The sequence below is a fragment of the Chelonia mydas genome, chromosome 8, assembly GCF_015237465.2.
Source record: "Chelonia mydas isolate rCheMyd1 chromosome 8, rCheMyd1.pri.v2, whole genome shotgun sequence".
Taxonomy (NCBI): domain Eukaryota; kingdom Metazoa; phylum Chordata; order Testudines; family Cheloniidae; genus Chelonia; species Chelonia mydas.
Window position 1 is genome coordinate 13,061,102 of NC_057854.1, and position 23,170 is coordinate 13,084,271.

The following is a 23,170-nucleotide window of genomic DNA, read 5'->3' on the forward strand; positions in this document are numbered from 1 at the left end:
AGAAGGGAAAGATCAGAGCAGACCTTTGTAAGAAAGGATTATCGAGCTTCTTAGCCCAAAGAGGCTAAATGACTCTTGGTGTTCACCCTGTGCAGATTCTCGTCAAATTTTCAGACCACAGCTGTATTTTATTTTTAAAGTAAGCACCAGGTGTTCCAGCCCGTAATTGCCATACTGCATCAGGGCAGTGTCCCCTCCAGTGTGTCTGACAGCAACTAGTACCAGGTACAAGTGAGAGGAAAGCAGAGGGTGGGGAAATCCCTGCAATGGAAAATTTTGTGGAATAACTGCTCATAGGGGAAGCCTCTTCCTAACCCCTGTCCGATAGTGACACTTGGAACCTGCTTAGCCTCTGAAAACAAAGGGCGTGAAGGTACTTCCTCCTCAATAGATATTGCAACCTTCTAGTAGTCATTGACACGCATGCCTGGTAGTCAAAGCAGTTTAGCAAGTATCTGAACTCCTCTTAGAATATAAAAGACCTGAGAGAGGTCTCAGTGCATTACAAAGACTTTCCCTGACCTCAATTTGTTTAATTTAAAAATGCAAATCTCCAGTAGATGGTTAAATGTGCTCATCTTTAATTACTGGGATTACTCCCAATCTTTTCTTAATCCAGTCTTTTGAGATCTAAACTCATGCTGTACGTTCTGGGGTCTGCCTGCCTATCACAGGAAAGTGTGGCTATGTCGAGTGTAACATTTAGAAATGTGTATAATCCTTCTGTACGGATACAGCAAGGAGGTTTGGAGAAGTGTAGAATGAGAAGGATAAAACAATCTCCTTTGGCACCTGCTTAGGATCAGATTTTCTGCAAGCCGAAGAGCTTCTAATTTTAATGTCTGTCTCCTGTTTTCCTTAGATACTGAGGGAGACTTTGAAAACCACAAAGGGCAGTTTTCAAACAGTTGGGCATATTGAAGGTCGATACTCTGTGAACCTGGTACAGAACCAAAGTGTGTCTTCTACCTGCAAACATAGGCCCTTCTATACTTGAGAAATTCTGCAGAACTTTTCCCACTGCTGCATGTGCTGATTGTAAGAAAGCTGGAAGCCCTGGTATGGTCAGGCTGCTGTTGGCTTTTTCAGCATCGTGTTCATTAGACTTCCTCTGAGCAGAATTAGGTGCCATGGCGCTGTAGACACTTGCAGCAGCTAATATCTTGTCTGTTTCCAGTGCTGCTGAAAAGGTGGTAGCAACGGTGGGAATTTTTAGCTAAGTGTAATGCTTTCGCCTCCCACAAAATGACAGTGTTTCGGGAAATAGCAGCTATGTCTGAATGAACAGATGGCCTAGCATGTAGTTTTGTCTGTCAGTGTCGTCGTACTTTCATAAAGGTTGAACAACATCATGCTATGCTGCAGTCAAGAGACTAGGGGGATGCAGCGAAGACAGGTGATCCTTTATGCTCCAAGGATATCAGACTCTGGCTGGTAGGGGCACTACTTAGCTCAAAGGGTCAGTGGTTTGGTGCCCCAGGGCACTAGATCTTGCAATAGGTAACTTGGAAATGCACTTGCGTTCCTTCTGTCCAAGGGAGCAGCAGCACAGAATCAGCAGAGATCAATGTGTTTCAGATAAAGTGTGAAATCCATTGAGACATTCTGTCAGTCACTGAGCTTGCTTGTTTGTTACAAAACAGAATCTTTGGGTCTGATTCTCCACTTCTTTGTACAGCCGTTTACACTGATGCAAAGCTGTTGTAAATGGCTAACCAGTCAGCGTGGTAGTATTAAATTACTTCTCCAGATGTAAGGCAGTGGGCAGTCAGGCCTGCTGTGTTCAAATCCGAATCTCAGCTCTCTCTCTGTTGCCAAAGATAATCACTATAATTGCTGGTTGCGCAGCTAATGATACTAGTAACTAGAGAGCTGCCACAGCTATGAAATTCAGATCCCAGGTTCTATTCTGGATTTTGAATCCTCGCACTTTCCGAGGGTGATTGGATCTGGGGTTCTAGTACAGGCTTCTCTCTCATAACAAGGAGATCTCTGTAATCCTTACTGCCTGTACTACAAAAGCAGCAGCTGGTCTGGTAAATCTCCCATCCAAGCAGTTCTGGAATGATAGTGTTTTGTGAAGGGTGTGTGTGTGTGTGTGTGTGTGTGTGTAATCTGAGCAAATGTTAGCTTCTCAGATAAACTGTGACATCTATGACATAAGCTAAATGGAAAAAGCATTTTCAGAGGGGTGGCTCCATCTCCTTGCATCTTCTCAAGATGGTGATGGTTGCACTGCTCTGTAGTTTGTGATTTTTTTTTTTTTTTGATTGGTCATTTCATTTGTCTTAATGCTTCAGGCTAATTCCTTCTGACTAGCAGGAACCGGTGGGCTTTAAGGAGCAGTACAACCCTGTGAAGTGTGGCATGGAAGGAAACGGAGCGAGCAAGAGAGGGCTTTCTTTTTGGGTTTGAGTGTGTGGCTTTATAATTATATACTACCATTAATCAGTAAATCAAATTTGCTTTAGCAACCTTAAGTATGCTTCACAACACATGGGTATTTATACCCATGTTAGATCCATTTCAGAGAGAAGGAAACTGAGGCATTCGGGCCTAATTCTGATTCAAACACTGACTTAGGTCAGGAATAACTCAACTGAGCTCTATGAAGTTATACTGTTGTAAAACAAGTGACTCTAGAATCAAATGTAAATACCCTTGAACATAGACTACACAAATACTTAGAATAGAAATGTTTTTGAATCTGTACCCAAATACAATCATACAGCTTTTAATTACTTTAGTAAAACATGAACAAACGTTTATAGTTGTAAATATACACAGTATATTCCTGATAATAAATGGATCTTTAAATTGAGAGAAACAATGCTGGGATTGTCAGGGTTTGTTTGTTTGTTTTTAAAAAAAAGTAAATGAATGAAAAAAGATACCTTTTTAGAATATTTACAGCAATTACATTTAGTCCTGACTTTGGTGACTGCATTTCCATGATGTATGGGCAAATACATCTATGAAGGATGAAACAAGGAAAGAAATATGTTTTTAGATCAAAATGGGACACAGTAATGTGGTGCTATTAAAATCAGGGGGGGGGGGAAAGCCATCAAATAACTTTTTAAACTGGCATCAAATCTATAACTGTAACATGAAAACAAAAGAAAATCTGAATTGTGTTGTAACACCTACTAGCCCCAAGTCATTGACCGGGTCCCCATGTTGCTAGGTACTGTTCAAACACAGAATTGCAAGATGGTCCCTTCCCCAAAGAGATTACAATCTAAGTATAAGACAAGAGACAACAGGTGGCCATAGAGCTACAGATGGGAGAGCAGAAGAAAACAATGACAAACTACGGGTTAGCATGAGAGGCAGTGTCCTCAGCATATCGCCTGCCTGTCCACTGTCCTGTATTCTCTGATCGAAACCATACAATCAAAAAGTATTCTTCTGATATCAGGGATGAGATGGGGTAGGCTTTTAAAAGCTTATGTTAACAGGTGTATTTATCAGTGGCTTCCGCAGAATGGATGTAGCATTGTTGGTAAGACTTTATTTCATAAGGATTCAAATAGTTGGGACCAAGATCTTTTATATATATTAAAAAAAAAAAAAAGCCCAAGGTTAGGCTCCTATGTCTATATTTAAATTCCTAAAGGCAGGTCTACACTACTGTTTAAGTTGATCTAACTTCGGTTGCCCAGGGGTGTGAAAAAGACACACCCCCCCGCGCCCCCACCGAGCGACAGAAGTTACAGCAACCTGAGTACTGTCCACGTGGGTGCTATGTCAGCGGGAGACGTTCTCCTGCCGAAATAGCTTCCGCCTCTCGTGGAGGTGGAGTAATTATGCCGACAGAGTGCTCTCCTGTGGGCATAGAGCAGCTGCGCAAGTGTAGCACATCTAGTGTAGAGCTGCCCTTTAATGAGGTCACAGTCTTGCACTGCGAGTTGCTCAGGGAAATAACCCCCCCACTCCCCCGTGCCTGCATGAAACCCCAATGGTTTCTGAGTGCAGAACTGGGGTCCAAGTGTCAAGCACTATGCAGTTCCCATTGAAGTCAGGGGGAGCTGCAGGTTGCTTCAGCCCTTATGAAATTCAGGTCACTTGTTTAGCAACCTACATATCAGGAGCCCAAAGTTAGGCTCATATTTTAAGTCTTGGTGTTCTGTTTAAAAAAAAAATTTTTTAAGTTACCCTTAACATGGGACTTGATTTTTTTTAATGGGAGTTTTAGAACTGTTGAAATTCCATGTTCTGGTAGATTACTTTACCCCTCCCTACCCCCCTCAAAAAACCCATCATGTAGCTGAATGGTGATTTCAATTTTTTGTATTCTAAACAGCAGGGGAGAGGTTAATTTCTTCAAGATATCTAGGCTACCTGGATTGATTGCTTCACCTCTTTACAACTCTCACTTTCACTTATCTTTTTTTTTAGGCACTGAAAACCTCTTTTATGCTCTGAGAAGAACTGAACCTTCTAGTCTGACTGGAATCTTGCCAAAGAGTTGTATGTTCCTTCAAACTTCTCTTCCCATTATGTATCGAAACAACTGAATTGAGACTGAAAGGAGAAATCAAACTGGTTAGAGGCTTGCAACTCAGGTATGTATACTTCAAATTGGTATCGTAGGTATCACCTCTTGTGCATTGCAGAAGTAACACTTGTGCTGTGGACCTAATTCTAATCTGAGCAGATTCTGACCCAAAATGTTCATGTCCCCAGTGTGCAAATCTAAAACAAGGGGCGGGGGGGAAGACCGGCATATTGTTCTAAGTCAGGTGACTGAAATTGCTATGTCATCAAGACCAGTTCAACCTATAATCTCTCTTATACAGTGAGTGGCCAATTGCCAAACTTTTCTTATTGACCTTGGGGGTGACATTTACATAAGGATTACTTGTCCTCGAAGTATTTTCTAAAATTATTATGCACCAAGGTTCAGATCTTTAAAGATATTTAGGCATTCCTACGCTTAGCATTGCAATGCCTAACTGATTTAGGAGACTGTATCTCATTTTCAAAAGTGATTTAGGTGCTTAGGACCCTAAATTCTATTGACTTTGAAAACAACTCCTTTTTTGAAAATGAGATCTAGGCTCCTAAATCAGTTAGGCATGGCAAGGCTTAGCACAGCAATGCCTAAATACCTTTAAAAATGTGGACCTGAGTGATATTGACTGTGTCAATGTCAGAGGTATATGGAATGTTTTCACCTTTTTGTGGGTCAGGAAAAATCTTTCATTTCAGTTCCCCCTTATGTCCTATGTGTGCTGCATGTGATCACAAAAAGGGGCTTAATTAGGCCTGGCCTAAACTTAAGTTAGGTCAACATAGCTAAGGTGGTCGGATACGAAAAGTTCACACCTCTCAGCTCCGTAGCTATGCCAGCCTAATCTCTAAGGCTTTGTCTACACTACAGACCTACAGCTGTGCTGTTGTAAGGTCTTCTGTGTAGCTGCTCTATGCTGGCGGGAGAGAGGTGTCCTGCCACCACAATGGGCAGCGTTATCTATGTTGGTAGGAGAATTGTCCTGCCAACATAGCGCTGTCCACACCAACACTTCTGTCGGTGAAACTTATGTTGGTCAGGGGTGTGTGTGTTTTTTTTTCACACCCCTGACTGACAAAAGTGGTGGTGTAGATGCAGCAAAGCTGACAAAATACCATTGCTTGGGGCAGTGGAATTCCTGCAGCAATGGGAAACTTCTTCCATTGCTGTAGAAAGCGTCCACATTGTGGTGCTACAACGGCATAGCTATGGTGCCACGTCTGCATGCCTGTAGTGTAGACATGTCCTTAGAAAAGATGTTTTTCTTAAGTCTCTAGAAAGAGGGGCGTGCCCTCATGTCAGGATTCCCTCTGAACTCTGGGGTACAGATGTGGAGACCCACATCAAAGACCCCCTAAGCTTATTTCTACCAGCTTAGGTTAAAACTTCCTCAGGCACAAATCCTTCCCCGTCCTTGGATGGGTACTGCTGCCACCACCAAGTGAGTTAGACAAAGATTCAAGAAAAGGACCACTTGGAGTTCCTGTTTCCTTAAAATATCCCCCCAATCCCCTTCACCACCTTTTCTGGGGAAGCTTGAAAAATAAACAAGGTGAGCACAAACCAGACTCTTGGGTTTTTAGGACAGTAAAAACCCAATCAGATTTTTAAAAACATAACTTTATTATAAAGAAAAAAAATAAAAGAAGCACCTCTGTAAAATCAGGATGGAAGGTAACTTTACAGGGTAATCGGATTTAAAACATAAAGATTTCCCCTCTAGGCAAAACTTGAAAGTTACAAAAAACAGGGATAAACCTCCCTCTTAGCACATGGAAAATTCACAAGCTAAAACAAAAGATACTCTAATGCATTTCCTTGCTATTACTTACTATTTCTGTAAGTTTAGATGTATCATTCAGTAGGAGCTGGATTACTTGCTTGGTCTCTCTCTTTTTGTCTCCGGAGAGAGAACACACAACCCAAAACAGAAACCTTCCCCCACAGATTTGAAAGCATCTTCTCCCCTTATTGGTCCTTTTGGTCAAGTGCCAACCAGGTTATCTGAGTTTACAGGTAAAGGAGAGATTTTATGCTATCCTTAGCTGTATGTTTATGACACTCAAGATATAATCAGCCCACTGAGTATCTATTTGGATTAAATGAAGCTTCTTGCATGGTGTTTCGTTGGTTGCATGTAATGTCCTTTGCTATCCTGCTGGAGAGCTTTAAGGATGGAATTCTGTGAAAGAAAACTGGCAACACTCTCTCCAGCTGATGCAACTTAGACTATGTCTACACTTAATGCTAAAATGGCACAACTGCAGTTGTGCACGTAGTGCTTCAGTGCAGACATTTACTACATGTGCAAAAGGGGATCTCCCATTGCTGTAAGTAATCCACTTCCCGGAGGGGCCTAGCTCTGTCTACACGGGGGGTTAAATTGGCTTAACTATGTGTCTCGGGTGTGGACTTTTCACAATGTTGAGACGTGTAGCTATACTGCTGTAACTTTTTGGTGTAAACCATCCCTTTAGATGAGTCATTTGAGAACTGTTTTCTATCTCTTTTCCAGACTCTTAATTACATTGAATCCCATAGGCCTGATCTTAGTCTCTCTTACATAAATGTAACCTCATAGATGTCAGTGGAGAGTTTATTCTTGTGAGAAACCAGAATCAGGCCCCATGAAGTTATGCTCAGGGTAAAGTTGAAAAGATAATGCAGGGAAAAAGATTCACAAGTGTGTGTTTTTTTTTTTATTTGGGAAATATATTGAAACTTGGACGTATGTCTGAATATTTGAAAATTATACCTGCTGAAGATCGAGTCGTGCATCTAATAGAAATTCATTCACAGTTTAGACAGGCCATAATATCATCCATATTTTGGGTCTGTGTTTGGGTCCAGACTTTGTCCCAAACCCAAAGTGGAGTGGTGTTTGCATTTTGGTGTCAATTCAGTCCATTACTGAGATTGTAAAAATCACATCCAGACTGTGGTCTGGATTTTGACCCCATCCATAAAGGATCAGAGCATTGGCTTGTATTCCAGGTTAAAGCTTTGAAGCTGGACACAGAAACTAGAAAACAAATGGAAACTAGAAATTTGTATCCCATATGACATCAACCACAACATTCTTCTCTGCAGACTAATATTAACACAGACATGATTTAAAAAAAATCTTACGGACTGCATAGTTTCAGCTGAAAGATAATTATTAGGATTGGTTATTTGTCATTGTTCAGGGGGTACTGTGGATAGCAGAGAAATCCTAATTGTGTGCCATTGAAGTAAAAAGATGACTAAGGGATTTATGGACCAGTTTGACTAATGATGCATCTCAAGACACAGGCTACTACTTGACAAACCAGTCTTTGGGGGCTGGGGAAGAGGGGAGGAATACAGTGCTCTAAAGAAGTAGTCCCAAATGCAATGTGTAAGCTGTAATAATACTTAGCTTTTACATAGCATTTTTCATCATTTAGGTCTCAAAGTGCTTTACAAAGGAGGTAAATATCACCATTTTACCAATGAGGAAATTGAGGCACAGAGAGGTGAAGTGACATGTCTAAGTTCACCCAACTGGCCTGTGGCAACTCATACATTTGGTCCCATCCTTGCAGATAGCGATCTTCATTTGGAATATTTCCTCAGGGAGGAACTTCTGTCTGCATAAAGCCTGATAACAAATGGTGTGATCCTGCTCCCATTAAAGTCAAGGGCAACAGGCTTCTGATACTGTCTTACATGACAACCTCATTAGCAAACTAGGGAAATATAGCCTAGATGAACCTACTATCAGGTGGAAAAAATCATACTCAGGGTATTATCAGTGGTTCAGTCAAGCTGGAAGGGCATATCGAGTGGGGTCCTGCAAAAGTCGGTTCTGGATTTGGTACCGTTCAATGTTTTAAGTGATTTGGATAAAGGCCTAGAGAGTACACTTATAAAGTTTGTGGACTATCCCAAACTGGGAGGATTTGTCGCATGCTTTTGAGGACAGGGTTAGAATTCAAACTGATATTAACAAACATTGGAGAAATGGTCTCAAACAGGATGAAATTCCATAAGAACAAATGCTAAGTACTACACTTAAGAAGGAATAATCAATTGCCCAAATCCCAAATGGGAAATGACTGCCTAGGAAGGAATACTGCAGAAAAGGATCTGGGGTTTATGGTGGATCATAAAGTAAATGAGTCAACAATGTAATAGTGTTGTGGGCGGGACCCCAAAAAACCCAAACATCATTCTGGGATGCATTAGCGAGAGTGTTTGTGAGCAGGAAATAAGTAATTCTTCCATGCTAGTTGGCACACTGATTGGACCTCAGCTGGAGTACTGTGTCTAGTTCTGGGCACCAGACTTTGGGAAAGATGTGAACAAACTGGAGAAAGTCCAGAGGAGACTGGACAAAAATGATTAAAGGTCTAGAAAACATGACCAATGAGGAAAGACTGGAAAATCTGTTTGCATAGTCTGGAGAAGAGACAACTGAGAGGGGGAATAAGTTTTCAAGTACATAAAAGATTGTTATAAAGAGAAGGGTCATAAATTGTTCTCTTAAACCACTGAGGACAGGGCAAGAAGTAATGGGCTTAAATTACAGCAAGGGAGATTAAGGATAGACATTAGGGAAAAACTTCGTAACTGTCAGGATAGTTAAGCACTGGAACAAATTACCTAGGGAGGTTGTGGAATTTACGTCATTGGCGGTTTTTAAGAACAGGTTAGACAAACCTGTCAGGGGGGGTCTAGATAGCCTTGCCTTCGTGCAGGGGATTGGATTAGATGACCTGCTGAGCTCTCTTCCAGTCCTAATTTCTATGATTTGATTATTTTATTCTCATCAGTTTCAGTGGCACAGGATTGGTCCCTTTGTTGTCTCCATATTTTGCTACTAACGCTAACTATACGTTGAGACTCCCCCACCCTGCCTTTCTTTCATTCTTTATTTTAGCTTCTGGATATCTTTATCTGGACTTGTATTCTTGTGTTTCTTTCTACAATACAATGAAGAATCTGATGTTCGTAAAGAACTTGTTCCCTGGCAAGCAGACTAATCTCATTCACTTGGTTGCCTGCCCGCCTCTTACTCTGTTACAGTGGCTCAGTACTCTTAACCGTTTCTATGAACTTTTTTTTTCTCTGTACTTCGTAGTTTGTCCTACATGGCATGTAACTGTAGCTGAAAAATAGCATGTACAAGTTACTCTTACTACCATTAGGCCACTCGTCCTGCTTTCCCCCCCTCTATTTGTGTTGGAGTTAGGACAAACTCCTCAGTCAACTTTTTGTAAAATTAGGAGATGGGTTTTTTCGCATATGCTCAATTATGCATGTAAAAAGCATTATGAATAATTTGCACACGCAATTACCTTGATTGATATAATCATGGTAGTGGGCTCATGCAAGTGACCAGGTGGACGTATCCAATCAGAATAGTTGGCAGGTACAAATAAGCACACATTTTTTTTTTACGTGCAACTGTAAATATGTAATTTTGATGATATGGGCTAAGAGATGCACTAAGGATATTGAGTTTGTTCCTTGTTCCAGTACTGGTGTATTTCTCTTTTTCCCCTGAGCTGATACCTTCATAGGTCACTCAGCTCAGGAATGCCACTGGAGAATTAGAAGAACTTGATTTTTCGGAGGCTGGAGGATTGTCACCAGCTATAAGCACTGTCATCAGACTGTACAGTTTGAAAAGGTGACAGGCTCACAAAGAGGTGCATCAATGGAAGCTTACGAACTAAGGACCAGACTATTAAGGAAATTCACAGGAACTTTATATGCACTGAGGTTAGCTGATATTTGAAGGGTTTGTTAAAGACGGCCATGGAAGCAGTGACCATTGATGTATTCACTGAAGAACTTAACCAGTGAAAAGCAGAAAAAAAACATAGGATGCAAATTTTAGAGTGATACAATAAACGAACAGACCTGGATGGGTCGTATGAGTTTCACATAAGAGTGGCTGCTCTGACTAGACTTGTGAGTTTTGGGTTTTCATCAACAAGCCTCTCTCTAGATTTCATCATTGCCACTGACCTTGGTCTTTTCAGTGCAGTTTACAGCCTTACATTTCTCTCCCTGCTCATGATTTTGCCATGACTCCACCCCCAATTTCTTTTTCAAGGGTCAGATTTTAACCAGCACTCAGCATTGTTCTACCTCTGCTCCCACAGAAGTCAGTAGGAGTTTGACCTTCGGCTTGAGTGGGCACAGAGTTGGGTTAACCACTAACCACTTTGGAAAAATCCCACCCACGATGTACAAAATGTTTGTTTTAGCTTTAGGAATAATGACTGCCGTAATGGTCCCGGAACTTCAGGGACTGGAGGAGCTTGTTACGCTATTTGGAATGGTTCTGCATGTGCTCTCCTTTGTCCCTGCTCTGGGACAGGCAGTGGCTCAGAGTGCAAAGTTTGTGATTGCTGCTGTTACAGGTATGCAGGTGGGGGGGAGGAACCTCTTAATCTCCATCCTGCACACCCATGTGTGTAACACACACCTCCTGGGTGTGGTGCTCTGTTGCATCTAGTGGCACCGAGACCACTTAGAGATATTAATGAGTTTGTTCTACAGTCTTAACTAACAGTCATATGGCTGTTCGCTCATGCAGTAGAGGCTCATGCACTAAGCTCCAGAGGTCCCAGGTTCGATCCCCCCCCGCCGATGACCGGGGTCTGTCAGCATTACACATGCAGAACTGGTCACAATCTTTCCCGCAATATATGGGCCTAATTTTCCAATTGCTAAATATCTTCTTATAGCACTTTCTGATCCTTAGATGAAAGGAATTACTTAAATATTGTGTTCCTGTCCTCTTTATTTTGAGTGTCAGCCGTCACTGTTCTCATTAGTATCGTGGAATTCCAAGTATTTACCCTGACATGGACAAAGGCTGGGAATGGGGTATGGTGGCACCTCAAGGGAAGGCCCAGGCTCAGCACCATCTTGTTACTATCCTGGTCCAGCATTCTAGGGCTTATTGTTAACAGAGGGACTGATGTGAACTGTAGGCTGACAGCAAGGCATGCTGGGAAAAAAGATGCAGGTTATAAATAGGCTCCCTTCCTTTACAAGTGGAAGAGAGCTGGTGAGAGAGAGAGAGAGCAGCAGCTGCTGGTAGAAGGGAGACAGACCTTTGGAGAATGCCTTGGGAGGGGTTGGGGAGAGAGGTCTGCAGAATGATGGGGAAGGAAAGGAGGCCTAAGAGGCAGGCGAGCATGGAAGCAAACCTGTGGGGAAAAGTGAAGCAGGAGATGGTTTAAGTTTTTGATGGACAAATGCTTCCTTGTATAGGCCCTCTGTGCTGGAGCCTAAGGCAAAGCATGGGGAAGGAGGTTGCACAGACCCTTGAAAGAGGGCTGCAGGCCAGGGAGGCTCAGTACTTTATGAACACTGGAAATCTAGGGTGGATGGTCTCTCAGACCTTCGAGAAGGAGCTATGGCTTGCAAAGGGCTGGGTTCTTTTTATTTGGTGTCACTGTGGTATGGGTGGACATTTCAGCTATAACTTTCCACAGTGAGAAGCGGAGGTAAACTACCTACCAGTGGGTAAACTGAGGCTTGGTCAGATCCTTCCTTGGAGAAGTAAAGCATCAATCTAGAGCAGGGGTGGGCAAATTTTTTGGGCCGAGGGCCACATCTGGGTGGGGAAATTGTATGCAGGGCTGGGGCAGGGGGTTGGGGTGTGGGAGGGAGTGGGTGCGGTGTGCAGGAACGGGCTCAGGGCAAGGGACTGGGGCAGAGGAGGGGTGCAGGGTGCAGGAGGGGGCTCGGGGCAGGGAGTTGGGGTGCAGGAGTGGTGCAGACTGTGGGAGAGGGCTTGGGGCAGGGAGTTGGGGTGCAGGGGGCTGGGGCAGGGAGTTGGGGTGCAGGAGGGCTGCAGGGTGCAGGAGGGGGCTTGTAGCAGGGGGTTGGGGTGCAGGGGGCAGCAGGGAGTTGTGGGGCAGGGTGCAGGAGGGGTTTGGGCTCCGGCCCAATGCCACTTAGTGACTCTGGGGCAGCAGTGGCACGCACCAGGGCCAGGGCAGGCTCCCTGCCCGCCCGTCTGGGCCCTGTGGTGCTGCGGAAAGCAGCCAGCATCATGTCCCTGCATGGCCCCTGGGGGCACAGGGCTCCGCGCGCTGTCCTTGCCTTGCCTCCAGGTACCTCCCCCGAAGCTCCCATTGGCCATGGTTCCCCGTTCCCGGCCAATGGGAGCTGCGGGGGGTGGTGCCTGGAAGCAAGAGCAATGCAAGGAGCACTCTGCCCTCCCCCCCCCGGGGCCCCAGGGATGTAGTGCCGACCGCTCCTGAGAGCGGTGCGGGGCCTGCGGCACCACGGGGGGCAATCCCGCGGGCCAGATCCAAATCCCTGAGGGGCCGGATCCAGCCTGTGGGCCATGGTTTGCCCACCCCTGATCTAGAGGCTCTTAAGGGCATATTGTGTTCCGAATTCTTTGGCTGCATTCCCTAATGAACTCCTTCCTTGCTTTAAGCTATACACTGTCTTGAATAATGACACAGTCTCCATAGTCACCCTTCGCTGAGTGTAGTTCTTGCTTGCTGCTACATTAGGGTCATGAGCCTGTTTAACATCAGGGCACCAGCTGTGCAGAGAGGCATGTGTGCAAAGGCGTTAAATGGCCTATTGAACTAGTTAAGCACGCCCGACGGCCATTTGTGCACCCTAGTTAGTTGCAGCAACTGAGGTTAATTGACTTAAAACAAAACAAAAACAAAAACAGTCACTTTTTTAAAGATTTGTAAGTGGAGTAAATTCCATTGCATTTGTCCACGCACAGCACATACTGCAATCAGGCTAGCGCCCCAAAAAAAAGCCAGCTCTAACTAGGCTCAGTAAAGAAGAAATTAAATAGACCATTTTGGTTGAGAAACCATCCTCAGGAATAGCTCATTCTATTCTTCAGACTGTGCTTGTGAAGACATCTCATACCCTAACGATCAGATGGTTTTGGGACATCAGAATATTTCAGACTTGGGTGGGCAATTATAAGTGTTCCCATTCTGTCCTGCTGATGTGGGGGACACCTGTTAGAACACAAGTGTTTCTCCTGAGGGTGGGTGTTCAGGTATGACCAATACAGAAATGGATCAAAACAACACCATTTCTGATGCATTGAAACAAATACAGGCCAATAAAATCTACATGTGGGAAACAAAGCATGAGAAGATAAAAAGGGCTAATCCCAGCATAGTCCACAAACGAACACCACTGTTCAAACTGGAAAGCGATAAAACAAACCACACGAAAGCACTCTGTAGAGTGTCTAATGGGTTCCAGTCATGTGACAAATCCAGTATCTTACTATGTGACTTGCAATTAGACTTGCTGCCATATAACTGTTTCTGATGACACTATATTTAAAGTTGTGTTAACACTTCCATTTATAAACGCTGCTTTGCAGACGTTTGAGTTCCCAGCTGAAATCTGGCTCACAGGAACTCATCCCAGAATTGATTTTTATTTCAGTTGAATAACCACAAAACCCACTGAGTTGTTGTTACACTGGTGTTTAAAAAAACACAACAAAACAATAGATCTTTTCATGATGCTGCTGCTTCCAAGTTGCCAGCTAAAATAAATGCTGTGGGTACCTGTTTTATTACATATGAATATATAGGTGTGTGTAAATATATATAGTTCTGTGCATGCACAGAATTCAGTCTTGAAACCTCTGCACTCTAACCATGTTTTATACTTTTCATAATGCCCTGAAAGACATTAGTCTACAGTGTAGCTTTTTTTGTAAATCAATGTTGTACTGGTGGATGGGTGGGTCTGTGCCTGCCTGCCTGCAAGATAAGCAAAGAAATATTCCCTCCCCTCCCTTATTCAAATAGTCTGTGGAACTCATTGTCACAAGATGTCATTGACATTGAAAAACTTAACAAGATTCAAAAAAGGTTGGATAATTTCTAATAATGAGAACATCTAACATTACAATAAGGTTTTAAAACCAACCCAAGAATTCAGGAAGGGTTATAAACAATCATGCTTTCATGGCCTACCCAACCTTTATGTAATGGGAGTTGGGAAGAAACTTCCCATTGGATAGGTTATTTTCTAACGGCCTACTGCAGTGTTTGTTTTTGCCTTCCTCTGAAGCATTTGGTACTGACAAGATACTGGCCTAGGACAGCTAAGCTAATCTGATCCAGTGTGGCCATTCCTATGGTCCTATTTTAACCAAACTTTGAAAATACTTTAGGGTTGGGCTGATCTTATTTCCAGTAGATGGATTAATATGAAAGCTTGTCAAGGCAAAAATTCCAGGTCCATTTGCCTCCATGGTGGGTGTACATAGTTAATCCTTTCAAGATACTATGTGAACCAGGGACACCTCCAGTGCTGAAAGCATGAGTCTCTACAGGTTGAGCTAAAGATCTAGGATCTTGAGTGGGGCCCCAACAGACTCTCATCCTCTGTTGATCAGGCACAAAGGGGATACATGTAAAACCCACTGACTAGTGGGTTACAGTTGGGAACCAGCATATGCCTATGTGTCTGTAACATTGGTGCACACCCCCTTTTGCAAAGATTATCAGTTGCCTGTATAAAAATGGGGATGTAAAATTGTTTGTCTGAGGATGAAAATTTAGCCCTGAAGAGCACTGAAATTAGCACGGTCCCTGAACTGCTTGATTTGTACAATCAAGGAAATCAGTATGCTAGAATGAGAACTTGAGCACATGCCTTGGTTCTGGGGGACGAAATGACGGGGTGCGGCAGCATGCTGCTCAGTCGTGAGCCTATGCACATTTTGGAGGCCTGGAAGGAATTTACCTGATATGGAAGAAATATCAAAGTTGGTTTTTAACAATATTGCTCAAAATTTCACCAAATTTTTAGTGTGATAACTGGTCTACTCTTTTTAAAAAAAAGAAAAAAAATTAGATCAACCTAGCTACGGTGCTTAAAGCTGTGAAATTTTGCACCCTGAGCCTGTAGTTTGATCAACCTAATCTCTGGTGTAGCTACAGCTAATGGAGAGGTGGATTTAACTACCGGGGGCGGGGGGGAACCCCTAGGAAGTATTTACGCTGTGGCACGACTTTAGGGCCAGGCTCCACCTCCACACCACCAATCCTCTTGAGTAGTTTTTGTTTCTTGAAATCATTGGGGCTGCTTGCAGAATAAGGTTTTTACTTGAAGTGAGTAGTGGTATCTGTGATTTATCAAAGGAAATGACAGTGGACTCTCTGTAAGCCTTATTCCAAAGGACATTTGTTTTATAAAACTGAACAGACGTAAATAATTACATCCAAAGAGCTGTAAAATTGTGATTGCTTTCTGAGGACTAAAGCATTTGATTTGGTCCTGCTGAAGGTCTGAAGTTTTCGAATGGATAACTAAATTCCAAAGTCCATTAAGCAAGGTAATTTACAATGTTCTCAAGCTTTGCCCATGGAAATACATTAACACGTTTTCCCATTTGGTTTGTAGAAAAGCCATTATTCTAAGCATATGCGCACGCACAAAAAAAAATTAATGATGTTTGTGACAATAAAGAAATTGGCTTCCACTGACAAGGTTATTCATAGCACTTGACCAGTGCATTAATTTTAGAAGAAAGCTGTGGAGGTAGACAAGGTTCACAAAATTTAAAATGTACCAACGGCAGGTGGGTGGGAGCTGTTTTCTTCTTTGCTCAAGACATGTGCTTGAGCAGATCTGTCTCAAAAGGCTGCTACTAGGCAGGTGACTACTGGGGAATGTGACTAGTAGAATTCTTTCTTTTGTTAGACCGTGTACATAATTAGAAGTGTGAATATTTTTCCCGCACTCCAAGTATTGTTTGTTTTCAACAGCTAGTGAATTTTTATTTGACTTTGGAGATGTGGGGAATTTACCCAACTGCTCTTTTGCTGAGAAAGATGGACTGTTCTGCACAATTAAGTTACATAAGCTATCCCTATTTGCCTCCCTGTCACTGTTCTGCTGGAGGACATGAGGAGCAGAGGTAGAATGGTGGTACCAGAACACTTGCATATTTTATCTAAAGGCAATAGATATGGTAACTGCAATGCTTGCACTAGTCCCTAGTATGCTTCCTGACAGGAAATACCTTGGTCACCATAAATACTGATTAACTAGCGAATCTTACTTAGCCAACTGATCACAGATAACTAAATAGCACCACTGCATAGTCTAAGGGAGCTCTTAAAATCCTCTAGGTTAAACATACTCAACGCTAGGAGCACTTATCAGTGACGACAGCCACAGGAAGATTCACATTGAATCCATGTTGGATAAAAATAGACAAACGAAATAGGAAAATGTTGAATACTTGATGACGTTAATTATAGTTGACTTTGTAGTTCACAGTACTGGTCTTCACCAGATACATTTTTAATATTTATTTCAATCAAGTTTTTTATATCCTATATATTTTTTTACGTCAGTAGGCGGTAGACTGAGTTTTACTGGGTAGCTCTGTCCTAGCTGTGGAGGACAATGTCAAGTTCTGAGTTGGGCAGAACTTTAAAAATAATATTGCAACCTGCAACTTCCCATTAATGTCAATGGGAAACTTCAGTGAGGCAAAGATTTTGCTGCTGGTCTTTTTCAGTCTGGCTGTTGCCATCTGCCTGCAGGTTTTGCCCTACTTGATAGTCCCAGAAGATTTTCAGTGTTTCGTGAAGGGTCTCTCACCCAGAAGCTTGATAGGAGGGCATTGTGTTGACTCCCCACATTTGGTTTATAAGAGGATATTGTAAGGGACAACGGCATAGGCATTCAGACCTGAGCTTACTGCTGGGCTGGTGCTATGGACTCAAGGTATGGCCATGATGTGGTGGTCAGAAGAGTTGAGAGCCAAAATCAGTAGGCAGGAGTCAGGGTTGAAGTCAGGCTGGCGTTGAGGCTTGGTGAGGCTTGAGGCTTGGTGAGGTGAGGTCTGAAGTTGCAGCAAGCTGAAAGTCTTGTGCGGTTGCCCAACAACTTCTTGGAGCACCCTCCAGGCTTAGATGGTAAGTGTGATCTAATCAGAGGGATGCAGGGTGCTGTCACTCTGGCCCTTTAGGTCAGTGCTTTCTGAGCTCCTAATCTCCACAGTGCTCCTTGTACATGGCACTGCATGGCTTCCCAGTGGCAACATGGGAACATTAGCTGCCCCGGGCTCCACAGTCCTGGGTTCTAATCCCATGGATCCTTACAGATATATAAAGCAGGATGATGAGTTCTGTGTTTGGCATGGGGATCGGACAATTGTCAGTATATATTGTTTTTTATTTTCTAATTTCTCATTTACTGTTGAAAGTTGGTCTTGGAGTATCTGAAGAGGCTTATTAGAACATTAAGAAATGCAGGGGGAAAATAAGACTATACCAGATTATCTCTAGGGTTATTGTTACAAGTAGAGACCTAGAAATCTCAGGTAAGAGCTTGATTTAGGACTATTTAGAGAGGAGGACCCAGATACACAAAGATATTTAGGTATCAACTCCCACTGAAATCAATGGGACTGAAAGGGGAAGTGATAAAGTAGGTATCATAATGAATGGTATTGAGACAGTAAATTGCGCACTCTTTTATCCTCTCAATAACCTAGAAAGGGGAGTCAGTGAAGATGAAAGGTAATCATTTAAAACTGATAAGGAAACCTACACAGTGCACAATTCACCTGTAGAATTCTCTGCCACAAGATATCATTGTCTCTGTGCTTAACAAGATTCACGAGAAGAGGAAAGAAGAATATAGACCATGAGAGCATACATAGTTATATTAGTCAAGATAAAAATATATACAAAGTATGTAAAGCTTAATGTTTCAAGGCAAAAACCAACCACTAAGTACTTGAGTCTAAAAGGAAACTTCCCCTGCACCCAGGTTATTCCATAATTGTCTGTCTATTATCTAGATTGTAGCACCTTCCTCTGTAGCTTTTGATCAGGGTCAGAAACAGGGTGCCAGACCAGATAGACAACTAGTCTGATCTGCTACTGATTCCTCCATCAAAGAATTCAATATTAAAAAACAAAAGAGAACTTCAGGAGATGTGAAGTCAGTAAAAGTTCTTACAGCTATTAGACGTGAACAGTCGGGAGGGTTATGCTAGGCTCTTTGAGTCAGTGAGGAGAACCTGGTGGTAGCTTGAGGGAGGGAAACCTATGAGAAACGGGTGTTGGTAGCAGACAGAAAATGGGGGTGGGGAAATATTAAGTGAAGGCTATAAGGCTATATAGGCTGTGACCAGAGTCCCGGGGGAGCCGCACTGAGGTCACTCAAGTAGGGTGAACTGCAAAGAATGGGGCAGACAATCCACAAAGCTGGTGGATATTCCAATACTTAGATTTACCAGGCCATCACAAAACAGCTTCTGTAATACCTTACTGGTTACGCAGAAGCTAACAACACAGTTCTCTTAAAGTAACCTAGCCTCAGGCCTCCACCCAAACACCCAAGTCAAATATGATGAGGATTGCTGAAAATCTTATCATGTAAGAAAGTTCTACCAATCCGAAAGGATCAGACACATTACCTCCCAGGTTAATGAATATTCCAGATCTTACCCAAATACACGCTTCCAGCCAATTCTTTAACTAAACTACAAATTTTTAAAAAAGGAAAGAGTATTGGTTAAAGGATCAACATACATACAGGCATGGGTACAGTTCTGAGATCAGATTCATAGTAGAGCTGGTGAGCTTTGTAGCTGCAAAGAAGTCTTTCAGAATTAGCCCATATGCTATAGTCCACTGTTCATATTCAGGGTGATCCAGATCAGGAATGGAGATCTCAGCCTTATGGCTTAAGCTTCCCCTGCATGAAGCATTAAGCAGATCTGAGATAAAAAGGATCAGGACCCAAGGGGTTTTTATACAGTTCCAGGCCTTCTCTTGACAAATTGGAGTCCTAGGTGAACAATAGGCGATCATGGAGACTTTGAAGTAGACCTATTTCCTCAGCGTCGCTGGTAATTAGCTACATAGATTAACATAAGACACTTGACTGTTTTTTCCATCATTCACAGGTGATTTGCTATACATTTCAAAGAGAGATGAATATAGTGATATTACTATGTTTACAGTTCATTTAAATGTTAACATGTCCTTTTGATCTCTGAAGTAACAGAATACAGCATAGACAGGGACTGTTTGACTACACTGTAAACCTCTAACAAGACATGAGTACACACACATAATTAGTATTGCCTCCAATTTCTAACCATGTAGGTTTGCATTTCAAAGTTCTAGCCTATCTACCATGAATGGCCCTAATTATGATTCACATACTTTTCTAACATGTCTCTAAAGGTTGGCTCTGCGCCATTTAGCCTGTGAGCCACTTAAGCCTTTCTATTGATACACTTTGTATAAGATTTATTGCAATTATATAACAGTGGTAGCAACAAGGACAGAAAATGGGGATGGGGGAATATTAAGTGAATAACTCATATAAGCATGCCCAGCTCCCCCTCTTTCATATGCTTAAAAAGCACATAAGTATATGTTGCTCACATTTTTTCTTATGCCTTTCTTCTCTTCCCCCCGTCCCCCACCCCTTTCTAAATATTCCTGGAAATAGAAAGTACATGCCAGAGCAATTTGGAGGTTCACTCCATGGTCCACCATTTTCTCTTCCTCACTTTAGATTCACTCTCAAAAGTCAATTAACTGGTGCTTCAGGGCTTAATCTGTACTTCAGTGCACTCAAAGTCTGGGGCCATCAGATCATCCCTTTCCCACAACAACCATAGAGCAGAAATTATGGAGCACGCAGGGACCTCGTTCCAAAGTTACTTTACAGATCAGTGGCTTTATTGGATCCCTCACTAGAAGCAGTTTGAATTTTCACTGGCTTTGTGGCGAGATTTAGTGTGTATGTGTGTGAGTGTGTGTATGTGTCTTTAGTAAGTCTTGCAATACATCACAAGCTTAATGATGCTTTCAGGCTTACAAAGCAAGGTGAGGGCTGTAAGCTCACCTTCTTTGGAGGTCAAAGTTTGAAGGTCTGGCTGACTCTTCATTGCAGCTACACTGGTTTTATTTAAAGCACAGTAGATTGTTTTACAGATTATCTTGCAGTACTAGATAGCAGAGTTTGTACATTCCTAAATCACTGCAGCGTGATAGAACTAGTGTGATATGAAGGCTTTACATTTCCAGCTGATGATTCACAGCAGAACATTTGATATTTAGGACTCTGTTCATTAATAAGTTATGCTCCATTTACCTGGTTTTCTGTGGAATTTATGATTCAAAAGTGCAGAGTGCACCAAAAATGATCCATTAATCAATTTATTTTTCCTTCTGAGTAATTGGCTAGCCCATCATTGTAACCCCAAAGGGCACATTACACCAAAAGGTGTATCCTGCATGAAAGAGTAAAGCAGCTTTATTTGAGGAGACAAATTCATCTTTTGTTTAAACAGTTGGCTACTTCTGTTGGTCTCTTTGAGCTGCCTCTCTTCCAGACTAGAAACTTCCAAATGTATGTATACAACAGCAGTAGTGATGGGGAAGGGGATTTGGGTCCGAATCCTTCTGACTTTGCACATGCAAATGGTCCTATTGAAGTCCCTACTTTGAAGCTAAGAGTTGTAAGTGAAACTGGAAGAATACCATTATGAAAATCTGGATGACACTTGCAGCATTGTTTGTTTCATCTAATTTTCATTAATCAACACTAGTATAACTATATCAGTGGTACAGAATGTGCTTACGTACAAAAGATGAAACAATTGGAGGTAAAACAGGTCATGTCAATCCAGTGCTGAGCATTCCCACAACTTACAGAAGGCGCATAGACCGCAAAACTGACAGATACAAATCTCTCTTTATTTTTTGTTCAATCAACTGAGAAAACGTCTGCAAGGCATAGATTCTCTAGCATATAATCCTAAAATTTAGAGGTAGTTGTTTTGCTGTGTTTAGTGACATTACACTCCATATTCTTCATAAAAATATTGTTATGATATGAATATGGCATAACTAAGATGTTTTTATGCAAGATGGGTCATGTGAGATCCTTGGGAGGGTTATGATTTACTGAATATGATTTTTTCCAATTTGTATGCATGTTTTATTTCTGTATCTAAAGTTAGGAGTATTGACTATGTAACAATTACAATTGTGTGTATACATGGGAAACACCCACCAGACCTAGCAGGCCATCAGTCTTGTTGGGCCATTAGGAAGAAACCATAAGACTTTGAATATACTAGTTTCTCTCCTTCCTGAGAAGCTGGGATGTTGCTTTGACACTACAAGTTCAGGTGGTCATGTCACCTGGTATTAAACACCATCTTGGACTTCTAGTGATTTTCCACCAAAAGGAGGGGGGAGGTAAAGACTGGAGGAAAAAAAAAGTTCCCACCTGATGTAAATTCTATTTAAGGCTGGGGAGTAAGTTGATCTACATTCACTCTTCACTGAATCCCCACCCTTCTTGAAACCAGTCTCTTTAAGATCTTAAGCTTAGTATGCATGTTTTATTTTATTAGTGATCTGCTTTGTTCTATTTGCTGTCCCTTATCACTTAAAATCTGCCTTTGTAGTTACTTATTTTTGTTTATTATAAAACCCAGTTTGTGCAATTTATAACTGGGGCGGGGAGCAAGAAGTTGTGCATATCTTCCTCCACATTGAGGGATGGGGAGAATTTGAGCTTCCATTGTAAGATTTCTCTACCGTGGAAGACAATATTATTTTGGGTGTATTTTCCAGAGGGGAGCTGCACTTGAGTGCTGGGCAATTTCCTCGCTGAATCTTCCCATAGAGAGCTGCTTGCAGACTCCAATTTTACTGCTGGTGTGTCCCTATCTGCGTGTGTGCTGCCAGAGAGCCTGATTCAGCAAAACAGGGAGAGGGCACCCAGGTTAGTGGAGGAGGCAGGCTCAGTGAAACCCCAATACATCAGGTGGCACCCTGAAAGGTCGGGGGGGGGGAGGGTCAACTGGTCCCATTTAGATTCTAGTTTTATTTTATTTTTTTTCTACCAGCAAAAATTCTTGGGAAATTTGAGGTTGAAAAAATGTTTGTCTAATGCCATTTGTGTTCTGGCATGGCCATTCATGGGAGTTTTACATCTTATTTACAGTGTAGCAGCAATAAAAGAAACTTAACAAATGCTTTAGTTAGTTGGCTTTAGTTACTTGCCTCCTGCTGTTGGGTAAGTAGATTTAGCCCACTGAATAAAAGATTTTTCTAAAACTTTGTTAAATTTCTATTTTAAGGGCTCAGATCTGCAAGGTGCTGAGCACTCTGGCTCTGATCCATCAACCACTTAAGCGTACGCCTATTTTAAGTGTGTGCATCATCCCATTGAATACCGTGGAATTGCACATTGCTTAAATGCTTTGGATTGGGTTCAGAGTGCTCAGCACTTTGTAGGATTGAACCATAAAGTCTCTCCTGGATTGAACATAGAAAAGTTGTCAATTGGGAGAATCCTAGCATGTGTATTGAAACTGAGAGTATTTGGCTGAATTCTATGGATTGTGTCATGCTGGAGGTCAGATAAGGTTCTCATGCTGCTCCCATTTGGCCTTAAAAACTATGAATCTAATACAGTGGTTCATAGAATATCAGGGTTGGAAGGGATCTCAGGAGGTCATCTAGTCCAACCCCCTGCTCAAAGCAGGACCAATCCCCAACTAAATCATCCCAGCCAGGGCTTTGTCAAGCCTGACCTTAAAAATATCTAAGGAAGGAGATTCCACTACCTCCCTAGGTAACGCATTCCACCACCCTC

At 42.3% G+C, this 23,170-nt stretch overlaps 1 long non-coding RNA gene across 1 annotated transcript in view; it reads left to right on the top strand.

The window, feature by feature from the left end:
- The first annotated feature begins 4,349 nt into the window (after nucleotides 1-4,349).
- The window catches only part of LOC122461366, an 83,549-nt gene continuing 64,728 nt past the window's right edge, over nucleotides 4,350-23,170 (top strand). Inside the window, exon 1 of the long non-coding RNA XR_006283212.1 lies at nucleotides 4,350-4,568. This is a non-coding gene — a long non-coding RNA (uncharacterized LOC122461366). The remainder of the gene's footprint in view (nucleotides 4,569-23,170) is intronic.